The sequence below is a fragment of the Ornithorhynchus anatinus genome, chromosome 2 (genome assembly GCF_004115215.2).
Source record: "Ornithorhynchus anatinus isolate Pmale09 chromosome 2, mOrnAna1.pri.v4, whole genome shotgun sequence".
NCBI classification, from domain to species: domain Eukaryota; kingdom Metazoa; phylum Chordata; class Mammalia; order Monotremata; family Ornithorhynchidae; genus Ornithorhynchus; species Ornithorhynchus anatinus.
The window spans coordinates 79,006,936-79,027,886 of NC_041729.1; the positions used below are offsets into that span (position 1 = coordinate 79,006,936).

The 20,951-nt window shown below is 42.9% G+C and overlaps 1 protein-coding gene and 1 non-coding gene across 4 annotated transcripts in view; both read right to left on the reverse strand.

Moving 5' to 3' along the window:
• The window catches only part of SASH1 (SAM and SH3 domain containing 1), a 913,623-nt gene that overhangs the window by 213,923 nt on the left and 678,749 nt on the right, over positions 1-20,951 (reverse strand). The gene's annotated exons all lie outside the window — the stretch shown is intronic.
• Positions 2,501-2,638, reverse strand: LOC114809813. The gene has a single exon (XR_003757589.1). It is a non-coding gene; the product is annotated as a small nucleolar RNA SNORA7 (small nucleolar RNA).

The window sequence follows — 20,951 nt, forward strand, 5'->3', positions numbered from 1 at the left end:
GATTGAGTTACTAGCAGGAAAAATTTCCTGGCAGTGAAAGTTGATTGGAATGAGTTACAAAGGCCAAGGAATTCACTTCTCTAGAAGGCTTTAAAAAGTAATATGAATTTTCATCTGTTTCATGTGGGAGGGTTTAGGTGAATTCCTTCCCAAACCATGGGGATGGAGTACTCTCATCCATTCACATTTCTGATGATGGGTTGGGGAGGGTGGCACAGGAAAATATAAACACAAAAAAATTGTACTGGGCAAGAGGAGTGCTATACAATCCCTATAGGTAGACATTTAATACCTCAACCCCACAGCACTTCTGTACATATCTATGAATTATTTATATTGTCTGTCTCCCTCTCTAGACTGTAAGCTCATTTTGGGTAGAGAATGTGTTTATCATTACTGTTTTATTATACTCTTCCAAGCACTTAGTACAGTGTTCTGCACACAGTAAGTGCTCAATGAATATCATTAATTGATTATGAAAGGGGAAGAACAGGCAGTGAATAAAGGCAATGAATCCCCATTTTACCGATGAGGAAACTAAGATAGTTAATTGACTTATCCAAGGTCATACAGCAGGTAGATGGAGGAGCTGGGATTATTCATTCATTCAATCATATTTATTGAGTGCTTACTGTGTGCAAACACTGTACTAAGACCTTGGGAGAGTACAATATAATAATATAACAATAAACAGACACATTCCTTGCCCACAATGAGCTTACAATCTAGAAAGGGAGAAGAACCTAAGTTCTCTGATTTCCAGGCCCGAGCTCTTTAAAATAGGCTATGATTACATTTCTGGGGTCTAGGACACCATCCCTGCAATGCTCACTCCCCCGCCCCCAGAGTGGACCCTGCACCAGGCATGAGCTAACAGAGCTGAGGGCGCTCATCATCTCCCCATTCAAAAACCAAAGTGCTGAGGGAATATAAAGCCAGGGAATTTAGATATTAATCAGGGAAAACCTGCCTGATGGAGAAGATGTGAGCTGAAAAGGGCTTTGAAGAAAGGGAGAGTTCTGGTCAGTCGAGTATGGAGCCAGAGAGAGTTCCAGATAGGGAGCAGGGCATGATCGATGATAATGAGGCACAGTCAGTGAGTAGGTGGTCAGTGAGTAGGAGGGAAGAGTGTAAGCTGGGGTGCGCTATTTGTTAAGCACTTACTATAAATGTAGCACTATACTAAGTGCTGGAGTAGATATAAAATTATCACTTCCCACATGGGGCTCAGAGTCTAACTGGGAGGGAGAATAGGTATTGAATTCCCATTTGGCAGATGAGGAAACTGAAGCATAGAGAAATTAAGTGACTTGCCGAACAAGTGGCAGAGCTGGTATTAGAGTGCATATCCTCTGATTCCCAGGCCCCTGCTCTTACCGCTGCTTCTTTTAGGAAATGGGAGAAGAGGTATTCAGTGTGTAGTGGCAGAAAAAGCTGCATCAGGAAGGGCATGGAAAACAAAATCACATCATGATAAACTTGTACCTAAAATTGCTTTCTTTGCCCCATCTTGGGAAGGACATGATAGAGCTAGAGAAGGTACAGAAGGTAGAGAAGTAATAATAACAACAGTGTTGGCATTTGTTAAGCACTTACTATGTGCAGAGCACTGTTCTAAGCGCTGGGGTAGATACAGGGTAATCAGCTTGTCCCACGTGAGGCTCACAGTTAATCCCCATTTTACAAATGAGGTAACTGAGGCACAGAGAAGTTAAGTGACTTGCCCAGAGTCACACAGCTGACAAGAGGCAGAGCTGGGCCCAGGCTCTTTCCACTGAGTCACACTGCTTCTCTTAAGTAGTAGCAAAGGGGCCAAATAGATGGAATAGTTGTTGTTTGTATGGGGGCTGATAGGATTAAGATTCTTCGTCCATCCATAAAAACTGAGATGGGACATGATTGAAGATTACAAAAGTATGAATTGTTCTTTGGGGATTTGGTGATCCTCATAACTGGAGAACACAATTGACAATTCAAAATTCTTCCCATAAAACTTCTCATGGGTAAATTCCTGGAGAACATGAATGAAAAGCAGCATGGCCTAATGGATAGAGCAAGAACCTGAAAGTCAGAAGGACCTAGGTTCTAAACCCAGCTCTGTCACTTGTCTGCTGTATGTCATTGGGCAAGTCACTTCACTTCCTCTGTGCTTTAGTCACTTCATCTGTAAAATGGGGATTTAGGCTGCAAGTCCCATGTGGGACATGGATGGTGTCCAAACTGATTACCTTGTATCTACCCCAGCGCTTAGTACAGTGCCTGGCACATTGTTCTTATTGTTGTCTTATTCTGTCAAGTCATGTCTGACCCATAGTGACATCATGGACACATCTCTCCCGAAACACCCCACCTCCATCTGCAATTGTTCCGGTGGTGTATTCATATAATTTTCTTGGTATAAATATGGAAGTGGTTTACCATTGCCTCCTTCCATGCAGTAAACTTGAGTTTCCACTCGACTCTCTCCCATGCTGCTGCTACCCAGCACAGGTGAGTTTTGATTTATAGCAGATTGCCTTCCACTGGTTAGCCACTGCCCAAGCTAGGAATGGAATGGATATGCCTCTGCTTGACTCTCCCTCCCGTAGTTGGGACTGGTAGAATACTGGAAACTCTCCAGGTGCGACCCTGAGAGGGGGCCTGGCACATAGTAAGCACTTAAAAAATACCATTTAAAAAAAAATGTATCTAGCAACTGTTGAACTCCCCCAAGCACTTATACAGTGCTTTGTCATTCATTCATATTTATTGAGTGTTTACTGTGTGCAAAACACTACACTAAGCGATTAGGAGAATACAACAACAGACACATTACCTGTCCACAACCAGTTTACAGTCTAGAGAGCTTCTTCATACTTATTAGGTGCTCATTAAATACCACTGATTGCCTCAAGCTTGAAATTGGTAGTTAAAAACCAAAAAAAAAGGAAGAAACAGTTACACAGTGAGAAATAAGAATGTGGAATTCCTTACCTCTGGAAAAAGTGCAGGCATTCAATACATTTAAGAGAGGATTGGATAAATTAATATAAAAAGGTCCACAACAGATTATTAATGGAAAAGTTAAGGATGTTAGATCATACGTCCATTGTCACAAGGATAGATGACAAGGAGAGTGATCTCACTTTGTTCTTCAATTACTCTTTGATGCCATTTTTGGAGGCAGAATACCATGTCAACAATCCACTTGTTTGATCCAGTAACACCACTTTTTTAAGTTCTTATATACTAAACCAGTTAACTCAAGCAACCAAACTTTTGTCTCCAACCTGCCCCATGAGGTATCATTCTTGTACCTAAGATGCTAATGAGGGGTTACTCTCTGCACACTCAACAATGGAGGTCTTGCAATGAACTATTTTGGGCTCATTGCTCAGACTACTGGTGACATTCATTATACGAGGACTGTGTCACTGGAAATTGTTGCCCTGAGGGTAAATATTCAGTCACTGGACTAATAATAATGTTGGTATTTGTTAAGCAATTACTATGTGCAGAGCACTGTTCTAAGCGCTGGGGTAGATACAGGGCTATCAGGTTGTCCCACGTGAGGCTCACAATCTTAATCCCCATTTTCCAGATGAGGGAAGTGAGGCACAGAGAAGTTAAGGCACACATATCTTCAGACCAGAAGGCCATATAATACCCCAAGGTTCCCAAATGGTTTGAGGACTGTAAGCTCATTGTGGGCAGGGAATGTGTCTATTTATTGTTATATTGTACTCCCCTAAGTGCTTAGTACAGTGCTTTGTGCACAGTAAGTGCTCAGTAATAAGAGCCAGAGGGCAGCTGCTCCCCATGTCTGGAAAGCAGAAGGAACATCCAGTGGGAAGGAGGTCTTCTCCAGTTTTTAGAGCGTTGCAAAGGCTGAGACTGTGACTAGTGGAATTTTTGGACTGAGTCTCACAGGAGAATTAAACTCTGCTCCTCTAGCCACAATGCCCTACTGCTTTGGTAATTATCAGTGTCCTGCCTCAATTTTTAATGTGTGTTTTTTCCACATACATCTGCTTCCAATCTCCCTTCTCCCCTTATTCTTTGGTTGTGAGTCCCTAGAAGCCAGGGACAGTGTCAAATTCTCATCCAAGTAGTCTTTCCCAGTGCTCTGTACCTAGTAGGCCCTTAATAAATACTCTGCTATTATCTGAAAGCTCAGCACCCCTTCCAAACTGGAGTAAACAGCAGCTTAGGGAGCTGGGTTCCCACAGAGTTATCCTAAAGTGATTTGGGATTATTTTGAAATTAATCATTAGTATTTAGTAATTGCTCCTTGTGGGCAAAATATTGCTCTTAGCACTTGGAAGAGTAAAATAAAAGTGGAGGGTAAGGATCCTGCCCTTGAAAAGTTTACAATCCAATGGCCTGAAGTCACTGAGGAACTTATCAATTGTTATTAATAATAATAATAATGTTGGTATTTGTTAAGCGCTTACTATGTGCCGAGCACTGTTCTAAGCGCTGGGGTAGACACAGGGGAATCAGGTTGTCCCACGTGGGGCTCACAGTTTTAATCCCCATTTTACAGATGAGGTAACTGAGGCACCGAGAAGTTAAGTGACTTGCCCAAAGTCACACAGCTGACAAGTGGCCAAGCTGGGATTCGAACCCATGACCTCTGACTCCAAAGCCCGTGCTCTTTCCACTGAGCCACACTGCTTCTCTTATTCAGAGTGAGAGATTGATAATAATAATAATGATAATGATAATAATAATGATAAAGGCATTTGTTAAGTGCTTACTATGTGCCAAACACTATATTAAGCACTGGGGTAGATATAATATATTCAGGTTGGAAACAATCCCTGTCTCCTATGGGACTTGCAGTCTAAGTAGGAGGGAGTAGGATTTAATTCCCATTTTACAGATGAGGAAACTGAGGCACAGAGAAGTTACTTGCCCAAAATTACACAGCACACAAGTGGCAAAGCTGGGATTAGAACCCAGGTTCTCTGACTCCCAGACTTGTGCTCTTTCTACTAGGCCAGACTGCTTCCCTGACTTCCAAGTATCTCAGAACTACCTTGGATGGCTCTGAGGGACACCACGGGTCAAAAAAGGGTTTGCTCCATGTTGGAAGAGCTTTCTCTTAGGATTTGAACAATCATCTGTCCTGATTGCCTGCTACGATGGCATATTGGCTTCCACTTCCATCATAGTCCTTGAGCTGGCTTGGCAGGGTACTCTTGAAACTTTTATACCTGGACAAATTGCTAGGGAGGCTTCCTTGCCCTAGGCATTTTGATGTCAAGATAAAGGAGGCTGGCATCTTTCCTGCAACAATCTGCTAGATACCACTACAAAGTAACTGCTTACCAATGGAATGATTACCACATTTCTATCTACAAAATTCCACAGTAATGTCCAAGTCCTGCCAACCCTGGGCACGATTACTTAGCACAGACTCTGACCTTGCTATTTGTCAGAGGTCAGGTCAGGGGCACTTGGGGGAAGGTAAGCATGTGGGGGTAGGTCAGGGAAATATGACAGATAACATGACTGAATTTAATCTGGAACTGTTTCTTATTTACACAGGGAAAAGAGGCAAGAGTTCTGTATGACTCTGAACTCCATGACTTTATGGGGCTCTTAGTCTTTCCCATGGGAGCTAGGCAGGAACCAATTTAAGAGCAGCCAAAGCCACCTTGACAACTTGACTTGATTTTTGATTTACACCTTAAAGGGCCAAATAGGATACCAATCCTGGTTCATTTGATGGTGCCACCATTTAGCATCCTTGACATCATAACTTCTTTCTTTTACCAAGTTTGGGCTAAAGCATTCTAACTGGCTGGTCTGTTTGGGAAAAGCAAAACACAAAGAAGAAGCAGGAGAGATTGCTATTAAATAAACTGTGGACAACAAGAAAGAAAATACACCTTTAGGAAAGCTGGTGGGATATGGTGGGGGTATTAATATTTTGCCATACATGACAGGAGTTCCTGTGGCCACACTTGTTTCTCTTTTCACTGTAGGAATAGTATCTACCCCAATGCTTAATGCAGATTTTGACACATAGTGTCTAACAAATACCATTATTATTATTGTTATTATTATTAATAGCATAGGTATTCACTGAATGCCCACTGGTGATGATGATGATGATGGTACTTGTTAAGTGCTTACTATGTGCCAAACACTGTTCTAAGCACTGGGGTAGATACAAGGTTATTAATTAGGTTATCCCACATGGAGCTCACATTCTTAATCCCCATTTTATAGATGAAAAGTGAATTTTACTCAAATGCTTGGAAAGTACAGTAGAAGTGCAAAACATGTTACATTCTACCTTTTCCTCTTTCCTGTTTTCAACCGCTTATGTATTTTCCAGAATGCTCTCTTATAGAAGCAGAATGGCCTCGAACATGGGAGTCAGAGGACCTGGGTTCTAATTCCAGCTCTGTCACTTGCCTGGTGTGTGACCTTGGGAATCCATTAACTTGTTTGTGCCTCAGTTTATTTATCCATAGAATGGATATTCAATATCTGGTCTCTTTCCCACTTAGATCGTGAGCCCGAAGAGGGAGAGGGATGGTGTCCAGCCTGATTATCTTATCTATACCCCAGTGTTTAGTACAGTGTTTGGTACATAATAAGTGCTTAACAAGTAATATAATTATTTTAATTGCTGTCCATATGGGGCATATTTGCTTGTCTTCCCTCCCGAAGGTAGGGATTGTACCTCCTCTAAACTGTGAAAATCCACCCAATAATGATGCTAGGGCACTTCCTAGTACTCAGTAGATATTAACTGAACAAATTTTTGCAAGGACTAAATGAAAGGCTAGACAACATTTTGGTAGGAGTAATAAATGTATTTAATGACTTACTGCCAACTAGGTACGGTACACTAAGCACTCGGTAAAGAAAAACAGACACCATGAGAGACAGTTCCAGCCCCACAAGGAACAATTCTAATGGGGAGGGAAAAAATTATTTACCAGTGGGGTATTCAGAATGAATTGTGTATTCAAGCATACTTTTATATACAAAGGTAAGGACTGAGTAGTCAGTATACAACCAGAATTCTTCCTAAGTGGATTTAAAAATATGCATATTAAAATATTGTTGTAATAACCCTAGCAACAAGCAGGTAGAAATTCACCTGCACCCACTCTAAAGAATAAGAAGGAGATGACAATTATTAAGTCTCAGACCAATCAGGGAATAAGGTGAGGATGATTTGATGAGCATTCTTCCTGTTGAAGTACTGATTCCCGCTCTTCCCTGCTTCTCCCCAGTTCAAGGTTACTGGCACAGCTTTCCTCTCTCCTCTTTCTGCACCCTAAACTTCATTTATTCATTCAATAGTATTTATGGAGCGCTTACTATGTGCAGAGCACTCTACTAAGCGCTTGGAATGTACAATTCGGCAACAGATAGAGACAATCCCTGCCCAATGACGGGCTCACAGTCTAAACCAGAGAGACCGACAAGCAAAGCAAAACAGAACAAAACAAAAACAAGACATTATCAAGATAAACAGAATCTAGGGGATATACACCTCATTAACAAAATAAATAGGGTAATAAATATATACAAATGAGCACACTGCTGAGGGGAGGGGAAGGAGGAAGGGGGAGAAGCAGAAGGTGGGGGGAAGGGGAGGGGGAGCAGAGGGAAAGTGTGGTCTCAGTCTGGGAAGGCCTCTTGGAGGAGGTGAGCTCTCAGTAGGGCTCTGAAGAGGGGAAGAGAGTTAGTTTGCTGGATGTGAGGAGGGAGGGCATTCCAGGACAGTGAAAGGATATGGGCCAGAGGTCGACGGCGGGATAGGGGCGAAAGGGGAACAGCGAGGAGGTGAGCAGCAGAAGAGCGGAATGTGCAGGGTGGGCAGTAGAAAGAGGGAAGGGAGGTGAGATAGGAGGGGGCAAGGTGATGGAGAGCTTTGAAGCCAAGAGTGAGGAATCTTTGTTTCGTGTGAAGGTTGATAGGCAACCACTGGAGGTTTTTGAGGAAGGGAGTGACATGCCCAGAGCGTTTCTGTAGGAAGAGGATTCGGGCAGCAGAATGAAGAATAGACTGGAGTGGGGAGAGACAGGAGGAAGGGAGATCAGAGAGAAGGCTGACACAATAATCCAGTCATGATATTATGAGAGCTTGTACCAGCACGATAGCCATTTGGATGGAGAGGAAAGGTGGATCTTGGCGATACTGTCAAGGTGAGACCGGCAGGTGTTGGTGACGGATTGGATGTGTGGGGTGAATGAGAGAGCTGAGTCAAGGATGACACCAAGGTTGCGGGCCTGTGAGATGGAAAGGATGGTCGTGGCGTCCACAGTGACAGGAAAGTCAAGGAGCGGGGGGTTTGGGAGGGAAGATAAGGAAACTTGTCAACCTTTTCCTGTTTCCCCTCTACTTCCTCCCCTGTGGTTTTCAATTTTCCTGCTTTGATTTTATTTTAGTTCAAAGTTAGTGCAGCCATCACAACCCCAGCCCTTTACTCTCCTCTCCTATCCCCTTAGCCGGCTTAGCCCAACTAATTGACTCAGCTTTTAAATAAAAAAAAATATAAACTGGTGTGGTACCACCTTCTTCACTAGCTTGTAGGCCCCAGTCAGCCCTACCCAAAGCCAGGAGAGGAGGGCCAGGTGGGGGTGGTGATCAGTACTGGTTCTCTCTCAGTCCTCTTCTGCCAGGGAGGAAATGGAGTGTGGGAGGCTGGTGGCCATGCCAATTTAAACTTTTTGTTTGAGTAATACAGAAAGGAAGGCTCCAGGGAGGGATCAGGGAGACAGGGTGTGCGGGGGAGCCCATTTGGAGTGCAGAGATGGGAAGGAAACCCACGTCAGGAACCAGAGGATGTGGGGAGGGGACAAGAGACTTACTCATCTTGCCAGATTTGTGGATTTAACGGGTGAGTACAAATCACATCAACAGGAAGAGACTTCAGCAGGTCATCATTGTGCAACATTGTAAGCTACTTGAGGGCAAGGATCGGCCCTCGCTCCCCTTTGTAAATCTTCTCAGCACTTTGTACAATGCTCAGAACACAGAAGGAGCTTAATAAAGTCACAGGCAGGGTGATCAAACCCTCTTTTCTAAGTTTGGTCCTTCACACATGTCACTAATTCACAATCAGTTAAATTGCTCTGCTATGGAACACCTCACTCATGCCTGGCCTTTTTCATTGGTGGTAACCCAGAACCAGAAAGTCAGGTATGATAACCATAGTAATAATAATATTAATGAAAATTTTAACGCTCGCTGAGTGCCAGAAGTTAGAGCACAGACAAGTTCTTTATTGTTTTGCTTTCAAAGGTGCTCCAACTAAAATTTCTCAGCACTCCTAATGGTTTTCCTTTGAAGCCTGGTTACGTGCGGGCCTCCAGATTCCTGAACTCTTGGATGCGGCAGAATTAACATTATTTTTTAAAAAATCACCAAAGAAAGCAGTTCCCTTCTTTCCTCCGCGTCCTGCAGGGAGGCCTCAGAAGTGGCCCAAAGACTCAGTTTGTACCATAGGTAGGAAAATGTTTTATGTGGAAGAAATCTTCCTGGACCTCTCCCAGATTAGGGACAGGTACAAAGTGTTTAGGGTTTTTTTTTTAAGGTATCGGTTAAGCACTTACTATGTGCCAGGCACCGACTAAGCACTAGGTTTATATACAAGATAATTGGGTTTGACACAGTCCTTGTCCCAAATAAGACTCACAGTCTTAATCACCATTTTATAAATGAAGTAACTGAGGCACAGAGAAGTTAAGTGACTTGCCCAAGGTTAGTTGCACAGCAAACAAGTGGCAAAATTGGGATAAGAACCCATGTCCTCTGTCTCTCAGACCTAAACTCTTTCTCATAGACCACACTGCTTCTCAGAATGTCTGCATTTACTATGAAGCAAAAACTCCTCACTATTGGCTTCAAAGCTCTCCATCACCTTGCTCCCTCCCGCATCACCTCCCTTCTCATCTTCTATAGCCCAGCCTGCACACTCCACTCCTCTGCCTCTAACCACCTCACTGTGCCATTTTCTCACCTGTCGCGCTATTGACCCCTGGCCCACCTCCTACCTCTGGTCTGGAATGCCCTTTCTCCTCAGACCCGCCAAACTAGCTCACTTCTCTCCTTCAAAGCCCTACTGAAAGCTCACCTCCTCCAGGAGGCCTTCCCAGCCTAAGCCAACCTTTTCCTCTGCTCCTCCTCCCTTCTCCATAGCCCCTATTCCCTCCCTTTGCTCTCCCCCCTCCCCACCCCACATCACTTGTATATATATGTACATATTCATTATTCTATTTTATTAATGATGTGAGTATATCTATAATTCTATTTATTTATTTTGATGCTATTGAAGCCTGTCTAATTGTTTTGTTTTGTTGTCTGTCTCTCTCACTTCTAGACTGTGAGCCCATTGTTGAGTACAGATTGTCTCTATCTGTTGCCAAATTGTACCTTCCCAAGTGCTTATTACAGTGCTCTGCACACAGTAAGCACTCAATAAATATGATTGAATGAATCTGCCTCAGCTTAGTTTTGGCTAGATTTAATTAGCACCAGTAGATTTTCCTCATGAGTTAGGACAGCAAATGTACCATACGAATAGATTTGAATGTAGAGGCCAAAATGCCAAGCAGCAATTTTTTATTTTAAATACAGGGAGTAAGAAGTATTGGGAAGCAGCATAAGGTAGAGGATAAATCAGTCAGTCAATCATATTTGTTGAGCAGATCACTGCACTAAGTGCTTGGGAGAATACGATATAACAGACACATGCCCTGCCCACAGTGAGTTAACAGTCTAGAGGGGGAAAGCACACCTGGGAGCCAGAGGATCTGGATTCTAATCCCAGTTTCTCAACTTCTCTGCCCTGTGACCTTGGGCAAATCACGTAAATATTCTGTGCTCGGTTTCCTCAGTTACCAAATGTGGACTCAAATATCCTCCTTCCTAGCCCTAAACTGTTAGCCCCATGTAGGACAGGGACTATATCCAATCTGATTAACTTGTAACGATCTCCAACACTTAGACAAGTCACTGACACCTAGTAAGCGCTTAGCAAATATCAAAAAAAAAATTAAAAAGTATTTTTCTGTGGGCTGGGGCTAAGGTGGAGCTGTGATTTTCACCTTGTGAAAAATCTATTCCCACAATCCTGCCAAAATCACCAGAAGGACCTGTTTGTAGCCATTATCCTTGACTTCTGCCTGCAGCTGAGCTTGGCAGCATCCCAGTGGTTTCTCAAAATTGAACTCGAGAGGGGAAAGGTCACAAAAATGGGAACCTTGTGCTTTGAGAAGCCCAAAGGAAAACAATGTGAGTGGGAAAGTGTTTTCCCTTCCACCATCCGCCGACAAAGAGGAAGGTATGTATGGGAACTTCAAACACCAACTCTTGCTACTGCTGCCACCCAACCCAACATGCTGATTAGCCAACATCATTCAGTCAGCCAGCATCACCTCTTGGTAGAGTGTTTATTTGCATTCTTCCTGTGTGTGTGTGTGTGTGTGTGTATGTATGTGTGCAGGCCCACTGAATGCCAAATTGCATCATTAATCCCCTGCCGAGAGAGGTCATTTTCTCCCTTTGTAGTTCAAAGGCAATGCCTGACTCTTCTAAAGTTTTCAGAGATGATGCAAATTGAAAGGTATTTTGAAGCACTGTATGGTCATTTTGTTCTGCTATTTACAGTGCATGACCTACTGGAAAAAGGACTGGTGTTCTAAGACCAGTTCCACCACTTGCCTGCTAAGTGACCTGAGGCAAGACACTTAACTTCTGTGCCTAGACTTCTTCATCTGTAAAATGGGAATTAAATATCTGTTCTCCCTCTTACTTAGACTGTGAGCCCCATGTAAGATAAGGACCATGTCTCATCTGATTTTCTTGTATTTACCCCAGCGTTTAGTACAGTTCTTGGCTTATAAAAATTAGCACTTTAACAGATATCACAACTAACAGGTAGGCATTGGCCTCGAAGAGTTCAGAGAGAAGTCTTACCATCCTAAGGTCTTGGCAAAATTATGAAAAGTAGCTACTCAACCCCAAGGGATCATGATGTTGTAATCACTATACAAAAATGTAATTCCCTTATTCTTTCTTCCACATTTTGTTTTATAACTTGATGGTTCCTCATTTGGCACTTGGGGACCAAGCAATTCCCCAAGCACCAAAATGTTTCTGGTGCCCTTTTAACTTGAAAAGAGTTCCTGGGTAAGGGTTCAAAAACCTGCTTTACTTACTTCCTCTCTCACTAAGGATATTCCATCAACCCACTAATCTCTCTGCAACCACCAGTACGTCTTCAAGGTTCACAAACAATATTTAGTTGTCTTGGGAGAGTACAATATAACAACAGACACATTCCCTACTCACATCGAGTTAACAGTGTAGAGGGGGAGACAGACATTAATATAAATAAATACATTACAGCTATATACAGAGATATACATATGTGCTGTGGGGATGGGAAGGAGGATGAATGAAGGGTGCAAGTCAGGATGATGGAAAAGGCAGTGGGAAAAGAGGAGAAGAGGGCATAGGGAAGGCATCTTGGAGGAGCTGTGCCTTCAATAAGGCTCTGAAGTGGGGGAGAGCAATTATCTGTCTGATATGAAGAGGGAGGGCATTCCAGGCTGGAGGTAGTATGTGAGCGAGATGTCTGCGGCGAGATAGATGAGATATAGACATAGTGAAGTTAGCATTAGAGGAATGAAATGTGCAGGCTAGGTTGTAATGGAAGAGTAGCGAGGTGAGGTAGGAGGGGGCAAGGCGATTCAGTGCTTTAAAGCCAACAGTGGGGAGATTTTGTATGATGAGGAGGTGGATGGGAAACCACTGGAGTTTCTTGAGGAGTGGGGAAACATAGTTTGAATGATTTGGAAGGCAAATCATCTGGGCAGTAGGATGGAATAGGGACTGGAGTGGGGAGAGACAGGATGCAGGAAGGTCCACAAGGAGGCTGATATAATAATCAAGGTGGAATAGGATAAGTGGTTGCATTAATGTGGCAGCAGTTGGAATGGAGAGAAAGGGGAAGATTTGGTCAATGTTGTGAAGATAGAAGTGATAGGATTTAGTGATGGCTTGAATATGTGGGTTGAATGAGAGAATTCAAGGATAATGTCAGGGTTAAGGGCTTGTGAGACAGGAAGGATGGTGGTGCCATCAACAGCTTGAAGTGATTCTGTTGGAGTTAAGCTAATTTCATCCTATGCTCACCATGCTTTCATGACGGAAGGCATTCCACTTCACTGTAGGTACAGGATGAAAACAGGACTAAAAACTGACTTTCCATCCAGGAGGCTTAGTAACTAGGCAGAAATGACCATCGAGTAAAGGTTACAGACAGGAGAAAGTTGTCATGGAGGTGAGTCTTGTGCTATCATACATATAATGGGTTTTTTATGGTATTGTTAAGTGCTTATTATGTGCCAGGTTCTGTACTAAGCACTGGGGTAGATACAAGATAATCAGATTGGAGACAGTCCCTGTCCCATATATGGTTCATAGTCTTACCCCCCATTTTACAGATGAAGTAATTGAGGCACAGAGAAGCTAAGTGACTTGCCCAAGGTCACACAGCAGACAAATGTCAGAGCAGGGATTCAAACCTAGGACCTCTGACTCCCAGGCCTGTGCTCTTTCCACTAGATCATGTGGTTTCTACTCCACCATTTAGAATTGTTCTTGACACATAGTAAATGCTTAATAAATATGTTATCTTGGCACTGGTGCCAGCTGAGTACCAAAAGACCTAACCCAAATTAAGCCATTGATTGGTGGTGTCCTCACATACTTCTGTAGTTCATATCTAGATCCTACCTTACTTGTAGTCCTTGGTTTCTGGTTTGAAGGCCAGTTTAGGCCCTGCCCAACTCTCCTAGTAAATGACATGACTTAATTGTGGTCAGATTTGCGGAATACATTTTCCTGAAGTTTCACATATAATCAAGAGCAGCTCTCATTCATTGCTGCTGATTGGTTCTTCCCTTGGGTTTCCAACTGCTGCCACAGATGGGTTTCAGCACAAAGATACCTCCATTTATGTTACTGACTCCTTTAGACTGTAAAATCCTTGAGAGCAGAGATCATGTCTTATCTTTCTGGGAAGGCAGCATGATCTTGTGGATAGATCGGGCCTCGGAGTCCAAAGAACTTGGGTTCTAATCCTGGCTCCACCAGTTATCTCATCTGTAAAATTGGAATAAGGACTCTGTCCAACCTGATTGTATCTAACCCAGCACTTAGTACAGTGCCTAGCACATAGTATGCGCTTAACAAGTATCATTGAAAAAAGAAGTTCCCCAGGTGCCTAGAATAGTGCTCTACACTTAGTAGCAATCAATACAGTATTTATTAACAGTGAATAACGAATGAATGATGATGGGTATCATCAAGGAACAATCAGTCAGTGGTATTTATTGATGATAAATGTGGCCAGGCTATTAGGGGCAAGAATTGGAGTTGGGGGACTGTGGGGATTTGTGGAAGGAGTTAAAAGTCTGAAACAACTGTTGCCATAAATGAGCCTGAGTCAATAAGGTTGGAATAGTATTGTTGCTGGCCGACGAGAAGACAGAATTAAAGCTGGTGAGGATAAAATTAAGATGGACTCCCAGCAGCACCCCATAGCACATGCACAATAGTAGAGGAAGCATATTTTAGAGGTAATCCATGGCTGCAGTAGGTGGCATGAGATTGACCAAGGGTCAGGGGAATGAGGGAATTGAGTTCACTTGATAGGGTAGAGTGGAATTCTGTGTATAAAGATAGGTTGGGTATGGAGACTAGATAGGGCACGTTGACTTCATAAAATCAAAAGGCCGGAGGTCTCGGTAGGGGAAGAGGATGTATTTTCGGGAAAGGATAGTATGGGAGAGAAGGCAGGTGAAGAGGTCAGAGAGTGAGATTTCAGAGTTAGTGAGGTTAGGGATTGTAGGGTGAGTAGAGATGATGAGATAGCGCATGTGGCCAAGTTGGTGAGGTAGGATGGGGCAGGGGTCAGTGGAGTTGAGAAGTGAGAGGAAGCAGGCAGTGGGCAGGTCATTGGGAACATTCACATAAACAGTGAAGTCCCCAAGGATCCATGTAGAGATGGAAAAAGAGAAGGAAAGTGAGAAAGGTGTTGCAATTGTTCGTAAAGTTGGAGGTGAGGTCTGGGAAGCAGTAAATGATGGCAAAGAGTAATTTGAGTAGGTGTTAGAACAATGTGCCATACTGGTATTGCCCATCTTGAGGTGCTCCAGGCCCAGAATCTCAAGTTTGGGCCCACTGGGTCCCCTCCTCTTGATGGGCTTGGAACCTGGGAAAGACCCTAGAGTTTATTAGAGCACACCTCTGAAGATAGGGATGTGTCTTGTGTTTCTGTTGTACTTTCCAAGTATTTAATACAGTGTGTGGTAATCAGAGAGTATTCAATAAATAGCATTTCTACTGCACTGTCAAGCCTCAAAGCCTCAGGCACCATTTGGCTCCTAGCCCTACAACTCTGTCCCTTCTCATAATAGGATAGTTTGTATCAAAAAGGCCCAATGTGAAGTAAGGAGCTACACCTTCCATGAAAACTCACACATTCACTCTGTTCTCTGGGGGCTAACTGTTGATTAGCCAGGGTGATCCAACCATCTCTTCTATAGATAAAGTAGATGCAGAGACTCCCGATTGCAAATGGCCAACGGTCACAACATTTTCACTTTACGTCCCAAGAGAGTGATCCAGACTTGATGAAAATAAACTTCTGGCTTCACTGCTTAAAAGCAAACCCTGTCCTCATTTGACCTGTGAACTCTAAAGAGAAATCCTTCTGAAACACAGGGACCGAGGAGGATGGATGTTAAGGAAAGTATTTCCTCACGCAAAGCCCATTTGAATTTAATCAAGATTTTAAAAGGTAGCTAGTATAGCCAGTAATCTATACTCTGCTGCAGAATGTTATAACCAATAGGTTCAAGATTTAAAAAGAGTCTTCATACCTTTCAGTCTTGTGCAATATTGGATGAAAAATGAGAGTTTATTTCTTTTTCTGTGGTACCATTCCTCCTGCGAGCCTCATCGAGGCTAAGGGCCAGTCTTTCTCTCACTAAACTCTAAGTATCTCTTCAGATTTGTATAGTTCAGCTAATTACAGTTCTAGGGAATTGAAAAAATAAATGCAGCCTCTCATTACCCAATTTAAAAAACTAATTAAGAAGATCCAATGCAGCTTTGTAAAAGTTTTCAAATCTCTAATTGCCATGTCAAACATTGTTAAACATACGCATATAAAAATACCTTGTATTTATATGGTGCCTTTCTTCTGACAGGTTCAAAGATCTTTCATATATATTTTTGACATATGTTTCTACCTCACATCCCCAGAGGTTAGGAGGGACAGATATTATTATCCCCATTTAACAGATGGGAAATTCAAGGCATGAGGAGATGAAAGAGAGTTGTCCTTTGGTGACTCTGCTAAGGGTGAGATTGTATCTAAGGATGTGAATGTCAGACTGAGATTCCCTTGCACATTCATGAAAATACAGTGGTGCATGGAGTGAGCCCTGGTCAACTTACAAAGGTTAAGAGAAGAAAGGTGTATCCTACCTATCTTTTCCATCCTGTTTCATATCTCCGAGAATCACTGTCCACAGTAGGGGCCCCTATAGTTGAGTTTGCTTTCATTCATTCATTCAATCATATTTACTGAGCACTTAACTGTGTGCAAAGACCTGTACAAAGCACCTGGGAGAGTACCTTATAACAACGATCTTGCAGTGACCTTCCCAAGAGTACTGTGGGGGTTTCAGCCACAGTCTCTTGCTATGGAAACAGAAGCACCGCCACCACTAGTCCCTCCCACCTAGATTGAGGGTTGGAAAATTTTGCCTAGTGGACCCCTTACCAAGTTTAGTAAGCCATGCCAGGCTGCATTTTTGAGCAAAGAGCAGAGGAAGGGAGGGAAGAGGCAGCTGGGCCACAGTTATGCCTGCAGCAGCCAGATCCTACCTAGTGTTGGGTCTGCCTCGTGTCAAGTGAGCAGCCCATTGTGCCACGGCCCCAGTTGTGTCCAGGGGCTCTGGGTGCCACAGTGTGAGGGGGTGGTTGAGCAGCTGTGGTCAGGCCCAGGTGGCTACGGGAGGAAGAGAAGCTGCTTTCGTCACCACTCTTCCAGCCAGAGTGAATCTCGGTGTGCTGGATCTCTGACTTGGTTCCTGTTGCCATGTCTCCTGGGATGAGGAAGGAATATGTTCTAACCCATCCCCTTCCAATCCACTTCTACTGTTAACTAGAATCAGATGGAGCAAAAGGCACAGAAGAAATTGCCTTTATTATCATTATGATTATGATTATTATGATGTTCATTAAGCACTATGTGCTAAGCACTGTACTCAGTGCTGGGGTAGATGAAAGATAATCAGGTTGGGCACAGTCTCTTTCCCATATAGGACTCACAGTCTAGGTAGGGGAAGTACCTAGATAAGAATACTGAGGCACAAAGAAGTTAAGTGACTTTCCCAATGTCACAGAGCAGAAAAGTGGCAGAGCTGGGATTAGAATTTAGGGAAATTGGCCTGAACAATTTTCTGGGGGAATCTAAGGGCCCCTTTTCAAAAGCTGACAGGGTTCCTCTTTGACTGAACAGCTCTCCTACTATTTGAGGAACAATCTCAAATTTCTACAACATCCCATTCTTCACCCACACTGTCTCCTCTCTCCTCCCTTCCCTCCCCAAAAAGCCCAGAACTGCAGAACCACACTCTGTTCTCTGAAGACAAAGTCAGACTGAAATGGATGGGAGATGAGAGGCCCTACCATAAGAGGAAAGAGAGCTGAGCTGAAGGAAGTGGTGTGCCATTTTTGGCCAACGATGCTCATAATTTGGGATACTCTATTCTAGCCCAATAACTCTGGCAACCTCTTTAATGATCAACCCTTAACTCTTACTTACTATGCAACATAGCCTAGTGGATAGAGCACAGGCTTGGAAGTCAGAAGGACCTGGCTTCTAATCCCGGCTCCGCCACTTTTCTACCTTGGGCAAGTCACTTAACTTCATTGTGCCTTATCTATAAAAGGGGGATTAAGACTGTGAGCCCCATGTGGGACATGATTTCCTTGTATCTACCCCAGTGCCTAGTACAGTGCTTGGCACATAGTAAGAGCTTAGCAAATACCATTTAAAATAATAATAAAGAGGTGAAGCTGATCATTTTCAAGGTAGAAATATTATGCAGTGTGGTTTGGTGGAAAGATCACGGGCCTGGGAGTCAGAGGAAGTGGGTTCTAATCCCAGTTCTGCCACTTGTCTGCTGTATGACCTTGGGCAAGCCACTTAACTTCTCTGTGCCTCAGTTACCTCATCTGTAAAATGGGGATTAAGACTGTGAGCTCCACATGAGAAAACCTGATGATCTTGTATCTACCCCAGTGTATAGAACAGTACTTGGCACATAGTAAGCACTTAACAAATACCGTAATTATTATGATTATTAAGAGCCTACATCAAGTAATACTTTACATTTTTCTCCTCCTTAAATGTTTATCCTGTTGTCAAACGTATTGTTTATAAGAAATTTTCCTTTTATTCATGAAGGACTGAGGACACTAGTCTTTCTTGGACAATGGAAATTTAAAAATTTTTGCTTGATCAATCAATCAATCATATTTATTGAGCACTTACTGTGTGCAGAGCACCATATTAAGAGCTTGGGAGAGTGCAACACAACAAAATTGATGGACATCTCCCCTGCCCACAAGGAGCTTACAGTCTAAAGGGAGATATGGACCTTAAAAATAAATAAATTACAAATAGGTACGTAAATGCTGTGGGGCTGATGATGGGGTAAAGAAAAGGTGCAAATCCAAGTGCGTTTAGAAACCAGGTCCTTCTGACTTCCAAGCCTGTGCTCTATCAACTAGGCCTAGTGGAAAGTTAACACCCTGAATTGAGTTTTTACTATCCCTATACAATTTGAATGCTTTCTGTGTAATTCTCTTCTTATGTTTATTTTGAGTGATTTTTACAGGGGATTGTTGAGTATTAAATGAAAGCTAGACAAACTCTATCTAGATGTACTTTTCATATCTCGGGACAAATGTCATTAAAGTGTGCAAGAAAAATGAAAACAATCAGATTCCCAACTGGGCCAAACAAGTTGAGTAACAACTTCAGAAAGATTGACACTGAATCCTAAAATACAATTCTCTTGCTATTTTTATAAATGCTGAATTCCTCTCATGAACTCTTTTTGTAACACAATTTATCTCTAAGAATAAGATAGGCAAAATCTAAAATCCCACTTCCTTGAATGTGTTATGATTTTGACTGTCATTCACATTATAAGCCAAAATAAGTCTAGTGACAAGGTTGGACCTAAAAGGGTCAGGGGCTGCCCATCTGGGAGGGAAGAGGAAGGGTTTGAAGAGCAGCATTACTAGTCGATGTGCCTTTAACTGCCTCCTCTCAAAACCAGAACAAGCCCCTGGAGACAGTGGTTCCGGGGGCTGAACTGATGGTGTACTGAGCAGCTTTCCATATCTCTTTTCATCAGGAAGAATTCCAGGCCCAGAGAAGTTGGCCAAGATCGCTCAGAGCTACAGAGCTGCTTGCTGAAACAACAGATTCCAAATTCCAGCGAGCATTTCCAAATCCCAGCAAACATTTCTCTCCATCTGACTTAAAAGAAGGGGGCCTAGCTTTCGTGTGCAGAATTTCTTGTTCTACTCTGTCTCTCTATTTTTCTTTGCAAAGAAAGAGCTGTGTTAAACCCAGAAATCAAAATCTGGGTCTTGCAAACCCACAGAATAATGGATCTATTCTGTTAAAAAAAATGCCTTTATTGTTGATTTGTTTACTTCAGCCCTTTCACTGCGGGGCTGGGATCAGAGCATTGGGAACAGAGTAAAAAGTTGGGTCATATTCGTGAGTGCTAGGCACAGAGTGCTTTTCGCACATCTATATGGTATAAGGGTTATATGGATGGAGAGGTACTTTTCTGAGGCAGTATATAAGCAATCTTTAAAGGAATCAGCTCCTAGGATTAGCAAGCAAAATTGGGCCCTGACAACCTGAACTTCTAACTCTTTGCAATACCAGCAGGGACTTGAGAGTAAAATCCCATTCTGTATCCATAGGCGTTTTCTTAGCCCTCAGCACTTATACATCAGAAAGGCCAAAGGTATCCACGTGTTTGTTTGAAATGGTGGGCAATGGGCTCTGACCCTCTGCTTTTGGCCAGGATTAGTTAAAGACTCAGATGCCAGGTTTATGCCAGCCCCACAACCCTGCTAGTCAGCTTTTCACTAACACTACCGATTTTAAGCTGCTCCTCTAAATCCCGGGACCTAAATCCTCTGCAATTCCTCGGTGGCAGGAGACGGCCAAGCTCACAGCAATTCTTTAAACACTGAATAGAGAATTGATCATTAAAGTAAAAGAAAAATTGAAAAGGGAGGGTCTCTTCATCCCTTTCCCACTTTCAATAGTTATAGAAAATTTTCCTACAGAGCTGAATCTCTTTTCCCCAGCTGGGTAATGCTGAGGCACAAACAGACATCCACTTATTGATCAAATAATAATAACAGTAACAACTATGGTACTTTTTAAGCACTTACTATGTGTCAAGTGCTCTTCTAAGTGCTGGGGTAGGTTCAAGTTATTAAGGTTGGACACAGTCTCTGCCCTGCATGGGGCTCACAGTCTAAGTAGGAGGGAGTTGGATTGGATTCCCATTTTACAGATGTGGTAACCGAGGCACAGAGAAGTTAACTGACTTCCCCAAGGTCACACAGCAGGCATGTGACAGAGTCAGGATTAGAACCCAACTCCTCTGACTCCCAGGCTCGTGTTCTTTCCACTAGGCTACGCTAATTTTCTAATGTACCAGAGATGAGAACTCTGGATGGAGAGATCATAGTGATTTAAAAGCATTCTCCAATTTGGAACATTTCCACTCAGATTTGCACTATTCATAGTCAAAAGCCTGGAGTGCCCATCATGAAACGCATAATATATATATACTAGTAAGTAATTTGTAAGT